General features: G+C 40.1%; 1 long non-coding RNA gene across 1 annotated transcript; it reads right to left on the bottom strand.

Annotated features, from left to right (window-relative positions):
- Positions 1-6,105: 6,105 nt before the first annotated feature.
- Positions 6,106-19,594, bottom strand: LOC136107352 (uncharacterized). Its single transcript, XR_010652274.2, has 4 exons — positions 19,497-19,594; positions 18,545-18,776; positions 8,073-8,149; positions 6,106-6,394 (listed from the first exon to the last, which is right to left on the bottom strand). It is a non-coding gene; the product is annotated as an uncharacterized lncRNA (long non-coding RNA).
- Between the last annotated feature and the right edge of the window lie 379 nt (positions 19,595-19,973).

Below are 19,973 nucleotides of genomic sequence, written 5' to 3' on the forward strand. Positions count from 1 at the left end.
ACACTTACTGTAGAGGAAACTATTTGTATCCTATGCACATAGGACTTTTATCATTCCAGAATCAGCGCTTCAAATCCTACTGCAATTTTAGAAAAACAATTCCTGTGTTCATTCCACCGACAAGATACATTTAATTTGCATCTCAGTCAGGGATCTATTAAGGCAGCAAGGTTCTTTTATTCAGAGCTTCTTCCCAGAAGAATTTTAATCAATTTTAGATTGCTGAAAAACAGCCTTGTAGATAAAGAATTGTCTACATTCTGTCTCACTGACAAATCACTTTTGGTGTAACATTTCAAGACACAACACACTTAAATATTCAAAACTTCCAGTGAAATCAACAGTAGTTTTGTTCAGTCACAGAGTCAAATGAAAACCAATACGAACCTTACAGAGTTTGGCCCACAGAACCTACATGTTCCTGGGACAGAAAGACGTTGCTGTTAGTGCATAGAGGTAACTCTGGTTTCGATCCTTCCTTCATAGGGGCCCTTATGCACGTAGTTGCTGCAGGACCGGTAGTACGGGCTTCGTTAGGGTACTGATGAGTAAAGCTTGTATTAACGTGCTAACAGGATGCAGACCTTCCTGGAAGAACTGCAGACATCTGCTGCGGATTGTTCATGATAGTTAGATATCTGTGTTAAAAAACTGGCATGAAGGTAAAATCAATACATGAGCTTTACTACAGTGCTACCAAACCAGTTTTATTAAAAATGCACACTGACACCATGCTGGCAAGGGATGATAGTTTTGCACAAGATTTTCAAATCTATTCAGATGAACTGCTTGATGCTGCTCTCTGTTATACCAACGGTAAAGTTTCCATCAGCTTCTGCACGAATCACAAGGAACAATTCCCCGAGTTTTACCTGATTTAGTTTCTGGGGCTGTCACTGACCTCTCTGTAACACAAGTCACTTTGCTCTGTCCCTTGTTCTGTCCAGCTCTTAAAAGGTTTATAGAGTTACGTGTTTGAGGCTGTCGGCTCAAATGTGCAGGTTGTTAAATAGCAGTCTACAGTAAGATACAAAATGCAAAGCTACTTTAGAAGATTGATCATGTCTCTTACATAACCTTACATAAAATCTCAAATAGCCAAGCCTGCAGACTGGGAAATGGCCTGTGAAGTTTTGTACTGACTAATCTAGATACAATTTTAGAAGAGAAATACTAACAGCTCTGCAGCTGTCTGGCATTACCCCTCCAGTTTCCATGGATACAGCCATTAGATCAGCACAAACCAAGCAGCTGAAATGTTGAAATTAGTGTTATTTTAAATCACCCTCTCTCACAAAGATCCTGGTGACAATAGAGGTGTCAGGAATATCGAAATTGCTTGGCTGAAAGCTCAGCCACAGTTGCAACATCACTGAAACAAAGGTTATAAAAAAGAAGATATACCCAGACAGACTACAAGCAGGAGAAAAGATCAGTAATATTTACAGGAAATGTATAATGTTTCCCAGTTACACGGTTTTGCAAGACCAACAAAATGTAGAAAGAAGCTGGATTTCTTTGTGGGGAGAAAAAACAACCAAGCAAACAAAACCCCACAAAAAACCCCACAACCAACCCAACTGCAAAACCAACAGAGAATGTATATTTGCTTTTAGGACAACTACAAAAGGTGCTTTGCAAATCTATCCAGCTTTGGTTGTTTGTGGTCATCTCGAAATATGATACTCCCAGACACAAAGTCTGAATCAAGCTAGAATGTTTGATTAAACAAAGAATAATTGGTTGGAAAAAAGAAGTAGTGGAGAGATGACACATTACACATTGCCATTAGACAGCGGCATAGAGGGGCAGCCTTATAATTCATGTGACTACGTGACACATTGGGAATAATTAATCCACTTGCATAATCAAGACAGACTTTGCAGCAAGCTTTGTTAGCTTTTATTTGTTTTGATGTGTACTAGGAAGTCTCATTTTAGACATCTCCTTGTGCTTCCTCTATCATTGTGTAGGCAAATCTAACATCTTCCGTTTCCCACGAGGAAAGCAGCTATATAGTGCAAGATGTAGGGAACCAAGAGTAAATGCAAGGAAGGAAAGTTTGGATTCCCTTCTCAGGCACTATTTTCACAGACATTAAAAAAATGCTGCAAGATTTGCCAGGAAATATGTCTGTGTTAAATTTTTCTGTAATTTATTTTGAACTAAAACCAACTTCCTCTTATGGATTTGATATTAATTATTAACTTCTCTGAGAAGAGTAGATATGCTAAGATCCTTTCTGATAAGGATGTTACTAATTTTCCCACTATTTTAAAAAGTTTGTTACTCAGAAATTCAAAGCCTACATTCTGTAACCAGCCAAAAATCACAGTTCTAATGAACTCTTTAAATGAAAGCTGTAATATATTGTGAATCTTAACATCTTAATTAAATGTTGTTCTTACTACATTAAATGACCAATTTTTTGTACCAGTGGTTACAGATTTCTCTGGCCTTCTCAGTCAGTTAGGAACACTTAAACTACTCACCCTTGCTGCGTGCTCTACCCTCAGACACTTTGTGAGAACTCCACACAAACCTCTTGGTTCACCTCCTGCTCCAGCACCCACCCCCGGCACAGACGCAGCTCCCGAGCGCTCGACCACCAACAGAGTAGCAGGAGTGAGTAGCTACAAAGATCCTGCATCTCGTTCACTTCTCCTCCAAAGTCTTAGCACTAGGAAGCTAACAGGTCACAGCAGCTACAGTTCAAAAGATTTTCTACCTCCTTTTCTCAAAACATGAGGTACAATCAGTTTCTTTGGTATCTCCTATGGAACAGACAGCCCTTGGGCACACTAGTCTGTTCCGTAAAGGCTTCTGCCCAACATCTGTGCTGTCCAGCTGCCCCAGACCTTGCTCCTAGGAACCTACCCAAAATCAGAACAACTCCCATGAAACAAAACCAACCCCTGGCTCCACACTTCAGAGGAGGTCACAAAAATAAGTGTTAGAAGAGCTGAAGTGTACAACATAATAATTAGGAAGGAACTAGGGAAACATGAAATCCTAATTTTGTAATGACAAAATGGCTCAAACATAATTTGGTTTTAGAGAACAAGGGCTGCTCAGGTTCCCCTCCAAACTGGCTTTCGCTATATTGATGGTTAATGAGAGTCAGCAAGTACCAGCAAAAGCAGCCAAGGCACAGAGGACAAAGGGAAAGGCAAAAGGAAAAACCCAAGGGAAGATGACATGGCTTCATTAGCACAGCCGGACTTCCCTGTCCATGCAGTTCAAGCAGGAGAGTATACATCTCGTATTTTTATAGAGCAGAGAGCTAGACCCCAGAAAGAGGACAAATCTAAATAATGTCCTACAAAAATTAGTCTAAGAACTATTTAATTTTCAGGGCTTCCTTTAACAACTAACTGCTGGTATTGGAAGGGGATATGTATCCATCCATATTCATCAGAAGTCTGCATGGCAAGGTCTAAAAAACCAAGTAAGACATTAATGCGGAGAGCGTCAATGATTCAAGACAGGAACTATTTAAGTTAAATGATTTAAAGACTGAAATAGCACTGAGCTATTCTGGGCAAGCAGAATTTATTTCTGTAACCCTGATACCTTTCCCTGTTTAATTCTGCCACACACTATGTCACTAGCTTGCTGTCACTATAAAGCTTAATATTATAGATTGCTGGGGATACTTAGAAGTACGTAAGGATAATTTATCATGGCATGCTGTATCAGTAACTATCCAGGCTACGTCAGGTAGATAAATGTGGGATTCAAAGCATAAGTCATGAAAAATTTGCTTGTTTACTACTTCTTCCAGAGAGGTTTTATTCATGTTGCATAATATAAAAAGGCATAGGAAGGAAAGCAAAGCTAGGCAGCAACTGTATTTCTTTAAAAAACCTGTTACACATGCACACGGACATGGTGCCTCTCCAAGGCAATGTAACCCAGAAGTAAAAAGGGTTTCCACTACTTCCAAGAAATTAGCTTGATAGCAAGCATTGCATCTGGTCTTTTTTCAGTGCCTAAACAGACAAAAATTGTTTTAATACCTTGGATGAGCTGTATGAATCTGTGATTCTGTGATTCTGTATTAGCTGCTTTAGTGCTTTCTTACAAAGTACAAACTGGAATAAGATTAAAAATTGTAAGTTGTATGTGAACAGAGGCCAAGTTTCACCTCCATTATGAACTCATGTATGTTATACAAAAGAAGACCCAACATGTATTTCAGCTTCATTGCTGAGCAATGGCACCCCATTCTCCTATAACGATTTGTAAGACATAGTAAAAGAAAAGCCTTTCAAACTAAACAACCTGCCCTGGACATTTCACAGTCCTTCTTTAATTCCAGTTCTCATTTAAACCTGAGAGCCAAGTTAGTGGGGAACTAATGGTCAGCAGAAGTCAGAGCTCCTTCCCATACACAACTGTCAGTAGACATCAGTATCTACCCTTTCACGTCCTAAACTGAGGCAATCACAGCGTTTCCTCTTTCAGTAAAACGTGCTCTGCAGAACTTCAAATCTGTCCTCAGCTGCAAATTTGACACATTCCATAGCTAAAAATACTCTGACCACCCTTGGAGGTTTCTGTTGTCTCTTTTAGAGAATAATTCACTCACAGATTGGGTCATTCCCTGATAACAGGGACAATTTTAGGGTAAATAGTAAGGGATTAAGATTTGATTTGATTTGATTGCTTTCTCTCCAACATCAGAGGCAAACCCTTACACCAATGGTGCTCTATGACCTTGGTGGCTCATGTTTTATGAAGATCAAACTCAAGACCCACATTCACGAGCGAACATGAGGAGCAATTATCCTGAAAAAACTTTCCCGATCCAAGATACTTAAGGAATTTGAGTCCATTGATTACTGAAGCTTCCCTTCAGTAAGCTCTTCCCCCTGCACCTCATGTCAAACGTTGCTCTTAGACATACATTAAACCAAAACCATTTTCAGAGACACGCTTTGCTGTAGCCTGGTCCCAACCCAGCACTTTGGGAACTTGGCTGGCAAGCTGTCTATGGACTCCAGGACAGACAACATGACAATGATAGAAAATCATACCACAACCTTAATGGTCTATGCTTTAGGAACAACAGCAAAACCCCAAATCCACTATGCCCTGGAACACAAAAATCATTAAACCTGAGAAATTAATTTCTCAGGCCAACACAAAGCTCCATGAAAGTAAACTAATCTGGGGTCATGTCCTTCTTATTTATATTTTTCCCATTATGTTACAATAATTTTTACTGAACTGGGATGCTAAGGCCATTAGTGGATCTTTGAGAGAGCACTTAATCTGTGTTCTACGGAGTTTTGTGAGATAATGTTTATTTTATATTTTTTATGGTCCTGTTTCGCCTTCTCAAATTTGCTTTGTGATATTTCTACCACACAGTTATTTTAATGTAAAAAAGGAAGTTAATTTCATGCATATTCTCAATGAATTCCACTGAGAACTGGTGTTCCTATGAAAATATTAGTCATATTTGTTGCTTTCAGTGGAAGCACAGTCAGGTATCCAATAAAAGTGTTTAGCAAAATCTATTGGGAATATCTGAGCATATTTCAGAAGCACATTGAAAAGCATTCTTCTAAAAAAAAAATGAATAAAAGGGTACTTTTAAATGTTTTTGTATATGGAAGGTATCTGTTGAAAAAGAGATAAAGGGTACAAACGAATTAAAGTCATTTTTATTTTCACTACGACAAAGAGCTCATATAGAGCCAGTTAAGAATGGAAAGATTTAAGTAGCTGTTTGGTTACCTTTTGATTTATCTATTCTTCTGTGTGGGCCAATGAGTTAATCAAAATTAAGAAAGCTGTAAACACATCAGATTTTGCACCATTACAGAGGAAGTAATAAAGGAGAATCAAATAGGTATTATCACTTCTATGCCTCCATATTTTGGATTTTTCACAAGTAGCTGTGTGTAACAATAAGTGAGTGGAAAGATGCATGTCATGGGGAAATACGTAAGGAAAATCCTGCCAGACTGAACCAAACAAACTTCAGAGACAAACCCCATAAACAAGGACTATCATTCATGCAGTGAAGTTACTTTTAGCTTTATGAAGAAAATCATAGGAAACCTCATTCCATTATTAAGCTTTTATTTTCTCTGTGTTATTTGTTATACACAGTTGATAAAAAAGGTTGCAGACTAGAGTAACAGGTTAATTCTCTCAAATAGAATCAAAGAGAGAAGGGGGAGGCAACCAAGCAACAGCAAAGAACAAACAGTAACTGGGGAGAAAAATGGCCCAAGTGATGCGCTGCGTGCAGACAGCACACTCTGGATCTGCGTTACATAGTCAGCTTTCTGTTCTCATTTAAACAGACATCTTGAGTAGCTTGGTAGGGTAACAGAAAATTCCAGAAGACTGACCAAGACAATAGCAGTGTTCAGAAGAACTACAACAAAAACACAGAATAATTCAGATCTATAAATATGTGGGTTTGATCTCTCAAAGACCAAACTGTTTCAAAAACTTCTTAGGCATGTAGTGGAAGAACAGCTGGACCCTGCAGCTTGATTTAAGAATAGCAACGTGGATTAAAACAAAAGACAACACAATTAACATGCTGCAGCAGTGAACCATATCTCAGCCTCCAAATCTGCCCATGCATGATGGCAGAGATTGAAAATGGCCCAAACTGTAGCACCTGTTATACTGCACATTAAATCACAAGTGTTGAGTTATGATTTTTAAACATAGAAAGAGCACATTTTCAGAAGCAACCCGGTTTTGCCATCTGCAATTTGCAGTATCCACTGCTACCAAGTCAATTTGTTACACACTGCAAACAGACTGACTTGGCTTGCACCGAGACGATGTCTTTACAAGAAGGTGTTATATTATTGTGACACAAGTCCCAAGAGGCCAAAACATTTAACACTGGAGGAGAGGGAGAAGGTAGGAACAGGGAGTTGCCACCACTGCCCCGCACGGGCACGGCCACATGCTCCTGCTTGTTCTAGGGACTAATGCACGTGCCACATTTGCAGTAGGGCCAAGGACTTCCAGCTAATGCAGAGCTCCAAGCACAGCAGAGACTTGGAACACTCCTCCTTGCAGTTGCACTTCTGCCTTTCTCTGCGACTAATTACGACGTTACCGGAGCCACTTCACTGCCAAACTGGGCTGGTTGTCTGTCTCACTAAGTCTAGAATAAACCTTGAAAGGAGACTGGTGTGTACCTCCAGGAAAGAATTCCACATAAAGGAGAACCAGAGGGATCGACTGCGTGTTCAAAGAAGAGACAGAGGCAAGGAAAAACAGGTGCCTTGGAATTACAGGTTCATACCCTCCTTCCTGAGGCAAACTCCTGCCGATGTCATCCAGAAGCACAGGAAAATTCTACCATGCTCCCTAGAGGATACACCAAGTCAGGTAAAACCCATGAAAGGACCCTGCATCGACAGAAAACCAGCTGCACCAAATGACAATTTCTCAGACTGACAGGAAATTGTTTTAGTACACTATATACTGGCTTTGGGACAACCTCCGTTCATCAATAAGTGCCATGAAAATGTATAACCTGCATTAGACCCTAATACTGTGTTTTTCTAGTGTATATGTAATACCTACAGGGGTAACTGAAAAAAAACAAAACTGAAACATAACCAAACTCAAAACAAAATCTAAGTGTCTCAATAGATTTAGAACTGAGAACACAGGGACAGAATAACAGAATAAGGTTTCAAATGTTTGTGTTACATTAAAACATTAATGTTTAAAACATCTTTACTGAACAAAACCAACTAGGAAATGTGGCATTTGACATGCTGTAGGCTCTGAACGGCTAATGGGACCTATACAGAAACAAAAAAACCCAAGATATTAAAGGACAAAGAGTAAAATGAGCAACTAAGGTTTTTTTCTATGGTTGCATTTGTTAGTGCAAAACCACCTTGGAATGAAAATGAAATTGTAGCATAAGAAAAGAAAAGCAGGTTAGGAGAATTATCTACAAGCTAAGTAAATATATATATATATATTTTAATTCTAAACTAACAAGAGTTAAAAGCTCAGATAATGGTAAGAAGGGAAAAGATAATTATGAGAGAAAATTTTTAGAAGTGACTTGCCTGTAGAGATGCTATATCCAGCATCATCCGCAAGTACACCATCTGAAAAGCTGTTCCGCTTGGGAGGATGTATTATTCTGCAATATTAAAAAGAAATCTAATTTGTAGAAGTAGCAGTTTACTACAGTGTCACAAACTTACAAGACAACAAGAAAGAATATTAGAATATAATATAAAAACTGTTAAACGAAAACTTCTGGCCAGCTAGTCCACTCCAAAGGCCATAATGGAATAAGCTTATGAACTAAGTTTGTAATATAGGAGATTTACAAGAAAAGATGACAACAAGATTTCCCATTCAGCGGTGAAAAACAATAACTTAAAGTAGAATAACCCCCAAATGCCCTATCCTTTCAGGCAGCTTTCTCTAACGTATTTTATGAATACTATGTTGAAGGGGCAGCATCTCAGAGGGAAGCTGGATGAAGTAGTACTTTGAGGATTTACCACCATACACTGGAAACTTTTGTTGCTCTAAGTACATGAACACAGTTGAAGCAGAAAGTCTCCTTGGTCCCTCTCTGTTCTCTGAAACAGGTGTGGTGAGTGTGGTGTAAAAACTCTCATGGCAGCACATCCTATTGTAGTACAGAATAGACTTCTTTACACAACCTACCCCAAACCATGGTAACCAAACACAGTGGTTTCACTGAGCCCACTTCAGTTAGTGAGTGGAATGTATTATGATCGTGTCTGTCACTGTTACCCAACTAACAGGCAGTAACTTACTAGGCCAATATTTCTTGATCACCTTGGGTTATATTTTCATGCTCTCTATGTGATGACTGAGCTGTCCCTCAAATCAATACAACCATAGTAGTGTTGTTTTAAAATCTATTCCTAACCAAAATACGTTTATTGAAATAACTGCCTAAAAGACTTAAATAAGAGGCAAAAAGAAACTCTCTTGTTTACACCACTGGCACAGAATTATTTGCACGGAGTAGTACTTGATGTACAGAGCAGAAAAGCAGTTCCAAGGACACCAGCAGAGCTATTTCTGTTTAAGAGTCTTTTCTGCATCAAGAACAGTAGCAAAATGCTTCAGGAGAATTTGCATTCATTCTGTTCCAGGCCTGAGGAAACTTCAGGTTTTATTTCCCATCTGCAGCACTGTCAGGTTGTATTGCTCATGTCCTGTTCCGTAACAGAGTGGGACTGACACAATCCAACCCGACTTGACAGAACCTGAGCTGTCATCTGGGGGAGCTGAAAAAGCACTTTTCTAGTGCTGCAGTGGCAGGAAACACTTTTTAAACATCAGCTTGTTTTTTAGTAGTTAAGCCCAAAAAAAGCCCTGTCAAATAAAATACTTAATGGACATCTGAATCCTCTAAACAGTGTGATTGCTTTACCATCATAGTCATTCTCATGCATAGGGGTGCATCCGTTCTGTACCAGTCTAGCTGACATTGTTGTTCATGTGTTAGTTCATGCATAATCCAGGACTGAGCATATGCAAACACACATCACCAGCAGCATCAGCCACGGATGGAAAGGTCAGTTGAGAACTCATTTCCACCCTTCTGACTCTATTGCAACCATTTAGACATCATCAATGTCATATTCAACAGAATAAAAAAGCTTATTAAAATAAAAAAAACAAAACAAAACAACAGTATTTACTCCCAAGACTTGTATATCTGCATTTGTAGCTGTGATTAAAGTCATGAAACTCACACACATGGAACTAAAACCTTACTCAAGATACCAAGCTTACATGCAACATTTTGACGGACATTTTGGTCTCTGCATGTTGCCAGAGTGCCCTGGATCTGTCACCTCCTGTTTTTGGTGACGGCGAGGCTGATCATGTCAGCAAACTGACACGAGCCAGGATTGGTACTGAAGACAAAGTACCATGGGACCTAATTATAAAAATAAGAAGATTCAACAAGACATTTCTACACAAATTCATCACATTTCTTCTGGTGGGCAAATTTAACAAATTAAATTAGGTCCTGATGAGGAATGCTAAAGGCAACCCAAGTAGGAGGTGGAAAAGGCACAAAAGTAAGGAAAACAGGGTAAACCAGAAAACAAACGGTAGAAAATAAATGAAGTGATGACAACTGGCTACCACAAAAATTTTAAATTAAAAAAAAAAAAGGAAACTGGAGCAAAAAGTAACATTTCAAAAGTGAAGTTATTTGCAGATAGACTATTAAAAACAGTTGCAAGTAAACATCTTTCTCTGCAAATCTCAGAAACATTGACCCAAATCCATATTATTTAAAAATATGGTTGACATTCTGAGTGTGTCAATGTAAGCACATTTTGTAGGACTCACAGAAACAGTGAGAAACAATACTGCTTCATACACACCATAAAAGTGTAATGGCCCTGCCAGCCCTCTATCCTTTTGCAATACAGCTCACTGATATGTCTCAGTGTGTTTCATTTAGAATTGCACCCCAAACACAGAGATCAGCTTTTCTTGTTCAGTGCCTGTCATGCTTTCTTATTCTTGACATGAGCCATAAAACTCTGTCTGACTTCTAGTCTCATTGCATCAAAAAGTAATCTTTGATCTTATTCCTATGGGCCCCTATTGCTATTGAAATATTTGATGCTAACATATTTTCTGCATGGTAACGTTCTCCAAAAATGCCCTTGAACACCTAAAAAGCATGAACCAAACTGATTGTTTTGGTAGAATATATCAGCAGAAGACTTGAATAAACTTTGCAAAGATGTTTTGATCTCAACCCTTGAAATCCAATGAACTGGGATCCTATTGCCAGATCACCATGTACGTGAACAGGAACGCGCTCCCGCACCCCAGCCTGGTACGAACTGGTGTGGGCACACGGCTGCCGCGTGTGGGCACAAGGCAGTTGTTACCTGCGACCTTTCTGAATTCTTCAGTTTTCACGACAAAGCTTCAGTAAATTGCATAGACTAAAGCAAGCAACCAGAACTATTTGTGTGGAAAAAGCAACAGAAAGTGGAAAAAGCCCAAGCCAACAAGTCCAATCCCCAAACTGGCCCTCAGTTTAAAACCAGCACAGAATAGCTGGGATGACAGGATACTGTTTTCAAAACTGTGAGAGTTATCTAGGCAGAGACCCTTGAGGAAACAAGTCCACTAGGAATTATGTGTAGAAGTACCATTTCCAACAGCCATGCAGACTTCTGTTATTCAGATCCCTACAGATATCTGGTCTCCCACATTGAGTGATTTTGAAAACTTTGTGTGTTATCACAAATGTCCATGAAAGCGGTAAAGCATGTTTCTCTCATACTTACCGTATATTTTTGTCAGCATCCAAAATGCCTCTGTAGAAGTGTATAGTAGTAGAGTGACCAGCCAGTGTGTAAAATCTCACCCAGATATATTCTGCTTCCAGGAAACTATGCTGTTGATAGAGAGTGGAAATCCATTGCAAGACAGGGCTGGTTGGTGAAGGCTAGCATTAGCCGCTCCCTAACCTATACAATAGGAACCTATCCTGAAGTTCTCTTTCTCCCGAGTGACAGATGCAACCCACCAGTCACACATCATAAGAATGGGAAATTTCATACTGTCCAACTAGGGTTTTACACATGTTCCCTAATCCAAAGCATATGAGATAAACAGAACTGACACCAATACATTCAGCTGGTAAAATACTAATGTACAGTCACATTATCAGGTTTTATTAATCCTAATAGTTATCTTACCCCACCACATCATCACACAATTCTAGTATTTGCTGGGAAGACACAAGCTTAGCAAGGAGTAACATACTAAAAATGTTACCACGATCAGAGTCTTTTCCTGTCACCAGTGCACTGATTCTTGGTACAACGAGTACTCCTTTGTGCTCATTCTGTTCCTTGCTAGGACGAACTTTTAAGTGCTGCTTTATTGATGTACTACAGTACAGAATACTGCATATATATTACAGATCAATTCAGATGCAAAAGAAACAATGTGCAATACTGCTCTAGATCCACAAGTCATGTCTTCAAACATAAAATAGGATTCTGTTTATGATTCCTTTTCAGACACCTCTGCATTCTGGTATTTATCAAGCAACTATATTTAGAGACCAAAATAAAGGGGAGCTGTCAAATAACTTAAATGCATATTTCCCCTGAACGACCCAGCCTGGCAGGCTCAAGAGCTCCAACAGCGTCAACTACAGACCAGAATCTTTAGGTAACTTCTTCAGCTGTACTCGTTACAGCAATCTTACAGTCTTGCATAAAATACTTTCACTACTTTTCTTGAGCATCAGGAAGAGAGTTAAAAAAAGACTTTTTAAGTCTGCAGATTATTGCTTTGGTGTCACTTTGAGAAACGGCACAACATAACTACTGAATATTACGTTTTCAGGAGGAACACTCAAAACAATTACCACTCCTCAACATAGTACCAACCCTCTCTCTTCATCTTATTGTCTCCGCTCAACAGTGTCCTCATTCAACAAATAAAACTCAGGGAGGTGCTAAGGGACAGTTTACCATCATGGTACTACGAGGAGAACTTACGTACGTGAGACAGATCAGAAAGCTAAAGGTTGAAACACTGCAGATGATCCTGCAGGAATGCCTAAATAACACAAGGTTACTTCCCAAAACATGATCATTTTCTCAGACATACGTTTCACAATTTTATTTTTGTATTCCTAATATTATTACTTCAAAGTAATAGAATCCTTAGCTTGCGTGGCAAACAAGCAAACCTATGATAACAGTATTGGATTTTATTATACAGTTAAAACTTATACTACACACATTAGGATAACTTACCCTTACATCACTTCAGCTAATCTGCTAATGACCTTAGCATGACATCAGACTAATGTTATGTACATAGTGAGTCTCTCAGTAAACTTTGGAGTCAATGGGAGGGTTTTTCCTGACCAAAATGGGCTTTGAGTTGCATCTCCTCTTTTCTGGGAGGTGTTCTAGAATGTATCAAGCCTGAATGGAGAGAACTTGGAGGGGCTTGCTAAAAAATAATACATTTCTCCTGTAAGCATGTCAAAATATGAGATCTTTTAAAGATCCCTTTAAAAGTTGCTGCTTTATTTTCTCCCTATTTTTTTGCAACTTAGCAAGGTAAAATAAGCAGCCCAATAACCCACTAGATGAATGGAAATACCGTGGCTGGAATCCAAAACTGTATCAGTAACATCCCTCAGGCTGAAAGAAAATAATTTTCAAGTATTAATTTGATCTTCATTTCACTGCACCACACTGATCCCCCACTTCGTGAAGTTCTTCAATCGGGATATTTATTATCAAGTAATATCCTTCTATTAAGACAACTTTTTCCTCCCTGTGCAGATGTGTGCACAAAGGAAAATGGACATTTTCTGCAGCCATACTGTACATTTTCTGCAGCCATACTGTACATTTTCTGCAGCCATACTGCCCATTTTCTGCAGCCATACTGCCCACTGTACAGAAGCTGGGGATTTTATTTCAAAACTTCTAGAGAGGACTCAACACACAGAACTCCCAGACATAGCATACAAGTCTCAAAACCCACATGAAGGGAAAGCTATATGTTAACATCTTTAATATTAATATGTTTCCAGACAAACAAACATATTTTTTTTCTTAATATGGATTTATTCCCTTGTAAAAAGCTTAAATGATGCAAATAAAACATGATGAAAGTAGATTTGTTCATACCTCCAAGTTTTTTGTTTGCAAGGTCTGGAAGGTCAATATATAATGTCAACTGCTCAACAGCTTATTGATCACCAATACTTCATATATTAACAATTGCACTATACCAATTTACAGAAAATTTAATGCTTCATGGATTCTGCACAAGAAGAAGAGTTCAAAGGCACACTAGGTAGATTTTGAAAGCTTTAGTTCGAATAAAAAGGGGCCTTTGACAAAATGAATGGAAAGTGGCATCACTGAGACTGGCATATAGTTTTCATTTTAAAAAGGCAGCTCATTATTAGCCATTGTTTCTTAAGTGCTTATAATTCTGGTATTGCATAGCCAGAGGAGACACAGGTTTAGAAACTGCTTTTTATGCAGCACTCCGGCTAGCAGCTGTTCCATATGTGACGACAGAAGCATTATTTGTATTTCTGGAGCAGATAAAATATAGGTTACATCAATATCAGAAGGGCAAGTCCAGCCTGGAGGCGTTGTAACTGAAGGGAGGAGGATACAGAGTTTGAACAACTCGGGGTACAAACAAACCAGTGCGTGACAGTGTGCAAAGGAAACAGGGCTCAGAAACAGAGATCACCACAGTCATCCCATGCAGCTGCACTTGGCCAGATATTTACACCCGGTAAACTGGAAGGGAAGAGGAAGCCAACCCGTTAGATATTCCTTCAACTGATTCACCTCCCAACAGCAAATATATTGGAAAAACGTGTGCTGACATTTACAGCTCTCACAAGATTAATTAAAGCATCAGAAAATAAAACTCCAAAATTAGTCCTGGAAAAGCCACAGGTGCCAAACTGCTATTTGCAGACTGAGGGGATGTAAAAGTTTGGAATTAAAAATTGCCATGTGTCATCTGCAAGGAGATAAAAGGAGATGTATACAGCTAACTCGTAGAAAACAGCACTCAAACGTCAGCAAAAAGAGAGCTACACCCTAGATGATGATAGTTTTGTTAACCTTTTCATGGCTTTTCAATAGAGATAACACACCCAACCTAGGGAGCTAAAAGCTTTCCAGAAGTTCTTATGTTTTCTCACTTAATTCTTTGTCTGCAACATTACTTGAAGATGTGTCTTAAAAATGTATGCAGTATTTTAGAACAGTATCTCCACCTCCAATGGTCAAAGGGACAGAAGAAGTGCCAGCCACAGAAACACCTGCAGTGTGCTTGCTTTGCTTCTTTCCTTATTTTTGCTTGTTTGGGTGTTTTTTTTTTGTTTTGTTTGTTTGTTTGGGGTTTGGTTGGTTGGTTTGTTTTTTTTTTTTTAAACTAGGATTTCCTCAGAGCGATCTGAATCCTCAAACATAAAAATCAAATTAACAATTCATCTGACAGCAGAGGTTTGGTTTTTGCCCTACACAGATGCTGTGATGGAATAATATAAGATGCCTCTGCTATCCCTGAATAAGAACGCTTCTGGGGTTTGTGCACAAACTACTCCTGCTGGCCTGACTTCAGTGTGCTTTACACCGCTTACTGAGCAGGTATGTTAGATTTAGGTAGAGAAACAGCTACTTCAAGAATATATATCAAGCTTGGGAATGCAATAAGCAGCAAATGGTACTTAATGCCAAAAGTAGCTCTACATATGCACAGGAGCAGAGCTTTATGTTGCACATCAGCCTTGATACTTATTCTTAAAGTTCAGTGGCTGCATTCTGTCTAAAGCTCATTTTCTACCTACATCTCTTCTTTGTGTCTCTGAGTCAAGCACGTGCCACTTATGGTTGGAAAAACTAATGCTCTTCACAGAAATACAGAGAAGAAGAACAATGGAATTCAGAGAAATGGAATAAACATTCTGTTGTGGAGAAAAAAATCCACACACCGCCCCCCCCAATGACACAAGTGGACACAATGGATCTAACAGAAAATTACTGCAATTAAAAAAATAATTAATAACTTCCTGTGTTCTCCATAAAGGTTCCACAACAATTACAGCCTTGCTTAGAACTCCATTTCCTTATTTTTTTATCTGTGTTACGCATTACTTGTGCTATTCATACAACCTATATTGTCAACTACTCTGTTTAATATATAGAAAAATCTTGACTAACAAGATGGCAAAAGAGCGTAGGGGAACTTAATATCCCTATCAAATACAATTCTTCAGGGTATCGACAAGTGCTGTCACTCATTTATTCAGACAAAGTCCACATTCTGGAGAAAATGTTACTACTTTCTTTTCAGGTCATACTGAATTTCCATGCCTAATTCCTACAGCCAGTTACTCTATTAAGATTGCTCAAGTGGAGAAATAAACTGTTTACAAGGAAGTAAAAGAAACTCATCCTTCAGTTAGCTCCCAGGCAGGTGACACTATTCATCACAACACTTACCTCATTCCTTGTTTGTATGTTCCCGAGAATGCTCAAATTTTTCTTGAATTATTTCATTTACAACAACTGCTGTATTACTCAGTTGTTTATCATCTGACTACCAATCATGAAATCTGACAGTTTAAAAAGCTTAAACATTTCAGTCAGTCTCTTCAAAGTACCACTTCAGAATTTTACACAAATGAGTTCTTCCTGGGCTGCTCGGTGAGCACTGTCAAATAATATGAAATTATTTTTGCTTTAACTATTCACAAATACTTGATGTGAGAATTGTATGAACTTTGTAGCCTGAAATAACTTTCCCAACTTTGAATTGCTAATTATGTAAACGGAATTTGTCTGGAACAGGTTGGCTTCATTATCTTAAGTCGAGACATGCATCACAGGCTGTGAGGAGTAGGTCTTGAATTTCAAACCTCTTTCTAAATTGAAGAGTTCCTCCACTGCAATCTAAAGCACAGCAGGAATACTTTTTATCCAAATGACTTGAATCCCCATGGGAAAATGTAATGAGGGTTTCCTCATATGAATTAGAGATGTCAAGTTTAGTGAATTCAGAACAAGCCCTCTTCCATTTTCCAGCCTTGAGAGCCAGGAGCATTCTCTGCTGCTCACCCAAGCAAAAGCCAGATGCAGGGCCCACTCTTTGGAACCCATTCAATTCTCTCTGCACAAAGGCATTCATCCAAGAATTGTCAAAAAAAGCTTCATGCCTTTTCAAAATACAAGATTTCACACACACACACAAAAGGGCTGTGCAAAAGATAAGGAGTCCAGAACAGCAACTGTGCAAGAATAAATCAAATTGCAAGGAAAAGAACCTGCAAATGGAAAAGAGAGAAGGTACTCAGGGTTTTTTTTCCCTGAAAGTAATACTGAAGAAGGAAAAGTTATTTACTTTGAAGAATGTTCTTTTTCAAGTTTGGCAGCTTATCAAAAATTAATCAAGGTATCTGCTTACTTATAGCTTTGCCATAGCCCACATTTATTTGTACTGAATTAAAGGGACTACCTGAAGAAATGTTCATAAGCGAGGGAATTAGACTCTCCCTGTATTTTGGGGAGAGTCCATAGATTCAATAGTTAAAAATTCTAGACTTCCACTCTACCTCGTGTTCTTCATAGTAAATGGGATCTCCAAACGCTATTATTAGAAGGATTTAAGAACAAAAGTGATAGTATTTTGTGTATTTTTCCTTACTGTACAAATAAAAATTATATAAAATGCAATTTAAGGAAAGTATAGTTTTCCATAATGGCTACTCTATACTGGATTTGCTAAAGTTTACTTAACTTCTTGTAATGGGAAACAAATTACCAGCCTCCAAAAGAAATCACTCACTTCAAAGAGCAATCACCTAATATGGAGGATTTCTCCACTCATGCTCATTTGAAAAGAACTTCGATATTGCATTGCTTGGGTTATCTGAATTGTTTAAAAACAACTACCATTGATCTTCCCAAGACTTTAGCTCCTTTCCATCTCATGTCTATTAGTCACAGTGTTTTTCAGTTAAGGTTCAGCCCTCTTGCAAAACCTGTTGGTTTGGGAGGAAGGTGGTTGCAGACTCTGTGACTTTCTCCTTCTGCTCTCAAAGGCAGCTGCTCCTTCTCCCCCTCCTCTTTGTTTGTGACAATACATGTGCGCCCCGACCAGAAACTCTTACTGCATAAAGCTCTTCAGATTATTACGGGCAATATCTGACCCCATTTCCCATCTACAACATGAAGAGTCAAGGCTGCAGTTAGACCTGAGCAGGTGTCTCCTACACGAGCCAGTGCTGCTAGTGAAGTCAATATAGCTGTGTTTGCATAATTGTGGACAATGCTGTCATTATGAGATGTTGCTGGTGAATCAGTACACTGATAATGCCAAGCACATGTAGCACTGATCTCCCATAATGTGTTTTTGCAACCAGTATCTGGGAAGGAATAATTTGAGAAGTGAAAGAATATTCACTTTGCTAGAGCCTCTAGGAGACATTTAGGGGGTTTTCCCTATTTAGAGCTTCTATAGGACTGTAAAGTACATTTTAATACATTGTTTCTGTCTTTTTCCAATTGAAGGAAAGCACAGGCGTTTTATCTGAACCAATATACAAATGCAAAGTCAATTTAAATATTTGTATCATGTTGCCTTTATGATTCTGTCAAGACAGAACTTTTCTCAACTCATAAAAAAGGGAGAAGAGCCAGGATTTTTAACTGTTCAGGAGAATATCTTGTTGACAAAGTCACTGACCAAACTAAGTGAGGCAGCAGTTATTGCAATGCAGAAAACCCCAACAAATAACCCTCTTCCTTTCTGCTAGCTAGAATAACTTCCATCTTATTGAAACTAAAATATTTCCATCAAATTCAACAGCTTTCTATACATCACCTTACACAAACCATCTACAGAGATTTACATATTTATACATCTAAAAAAAAAATCAGCGTATCATCAAGACAGTAAAATACCATGTGTGTATCTAGTACTGAGAACACAAGAACGGTACCTAGGGAATCTCAGCAACTCCAGCAGACGCTGGGCTCTTCCTGGCCTCAGGAAAAATGAAGGTGCTTGGAGGTGCAAGGTGTTGGCTTAGACAGCTGATGAGCCAGTGTGCACACAGGACTGGCGTGTGGGCTGGTCACAGATGGCTGACAGGGCTGGAGCAACCGCTGGAAGGGCCTGAACGTCTGAGAAACTGGAAAATAACTTGCTGCAGATGGTCCTAGCGCAGCAAACTGCAACAGAAGGGAGACAAGTGACAAAGCTGTGTCCTCCACTCCTGACAGGCTGTGTCCCCACCATGGTGTGAGCCTCAGGGCCATGGGGAGGGCAGGGGTCAGGAACAGCCCCACCGCAGCCCCTGTCCCGCTCAAACACGGCTGCAGGTCAGCAGCTTGGGCAGCCCTGCTAAAAACTGTTCACATCTGTTCAGGAATCACAGAATCACAGGATGTCAGGGGTTGGAAGGGACCTGGAAAGCTCATCCAGTGCAATCCCCCATGGAGCAGGAACACCCAGCTGAGGTTCCACAGGAAGGGGTCCAGGCGGGTTTGAATGTCTGCAGAGAAGGAGACTCCACAACCTCCCTGGGCAGCCTGGGCCACGCTCTGACACCCTCACCCCCAACAAGTTTCTTCTCCTCTTTCAGTGGAACCTCCTGTGTTCCAGTTTGCACCCATTGCCCCTTGTCCTGTCACTGGTTGTCACCAAATGTCACCATTGGTTGTTTTTCCCAAAGCAGCGCTCAGGACGGGACCCCAGCCCCACAAAACACACTGACTACATGGCAGCTGACACACAGCGACAACCACAAGAAAGCGGGTGCCTTTTTAACCGCTCCCTCAGCACAGCCCCGGGGCCGCCTGCCCCTCAGCCCCGGCGGGCGGCACCGGGCGGGCTCAGCGCGGCCCCTCCCCTGTCCTCGGGCGGGAGGAGCCATGAAGGCGGCTCGTTACCTCCGGCGGGCGCGGCGACCTTCCTCTGACCGTGACCGGCAAAGTATGTGTCTGAGAGCTGCTGGGAGCACCGGCCCCGGCCCTGGCCCTGTGAGGCGGCTCCCTCGGGCTCACCGAGGCCGCGCTCCCCAGCACGGAGCCGCTGCTCCTCACGCCTTCCCGCCCACCTCAGGCGGGGCCCTGTGGCTGGTGAGGGACGGACACACCAGCTCCCGTTCGTCGCCCCTTTCTTGTAAACATCTACCTTACTGTTTCGGGTAAGATAGATTTAGTGGGGCTTTTCTCCTCCCCGGTTGTGTTCTGTCTTCTGCTGACAGGAGGCAGGTTTGGAGCGTGTTCTCCATGGCGTGGTTGTTGGTGTTTCACCTTGAGGAATTGCAGTGGCTTTTGAAACAGCAGCCTTAAAGAAGTATCTTACGGGATCTGCATGTGTGCAAGCGCTGTCCTGTTGCGCATGTGGTGTCAGTCTGATTGCCG

This window comes from Patagioenas fasciata, chromosome 13 (assembly GCF_037038585.1).
Source record: "Patagioenas fasciata isolate bPatFas1 chromosome 13, bPatFas1.hap1, whole genome shotgun sequence".
In the NCBI taxonomy this organism is placed as follows: Eukaryota; Metazoa; Chordata; class Aves; order Columbiformes; family Columbidae; genus Patagioenas; species Patagioenas fasciata.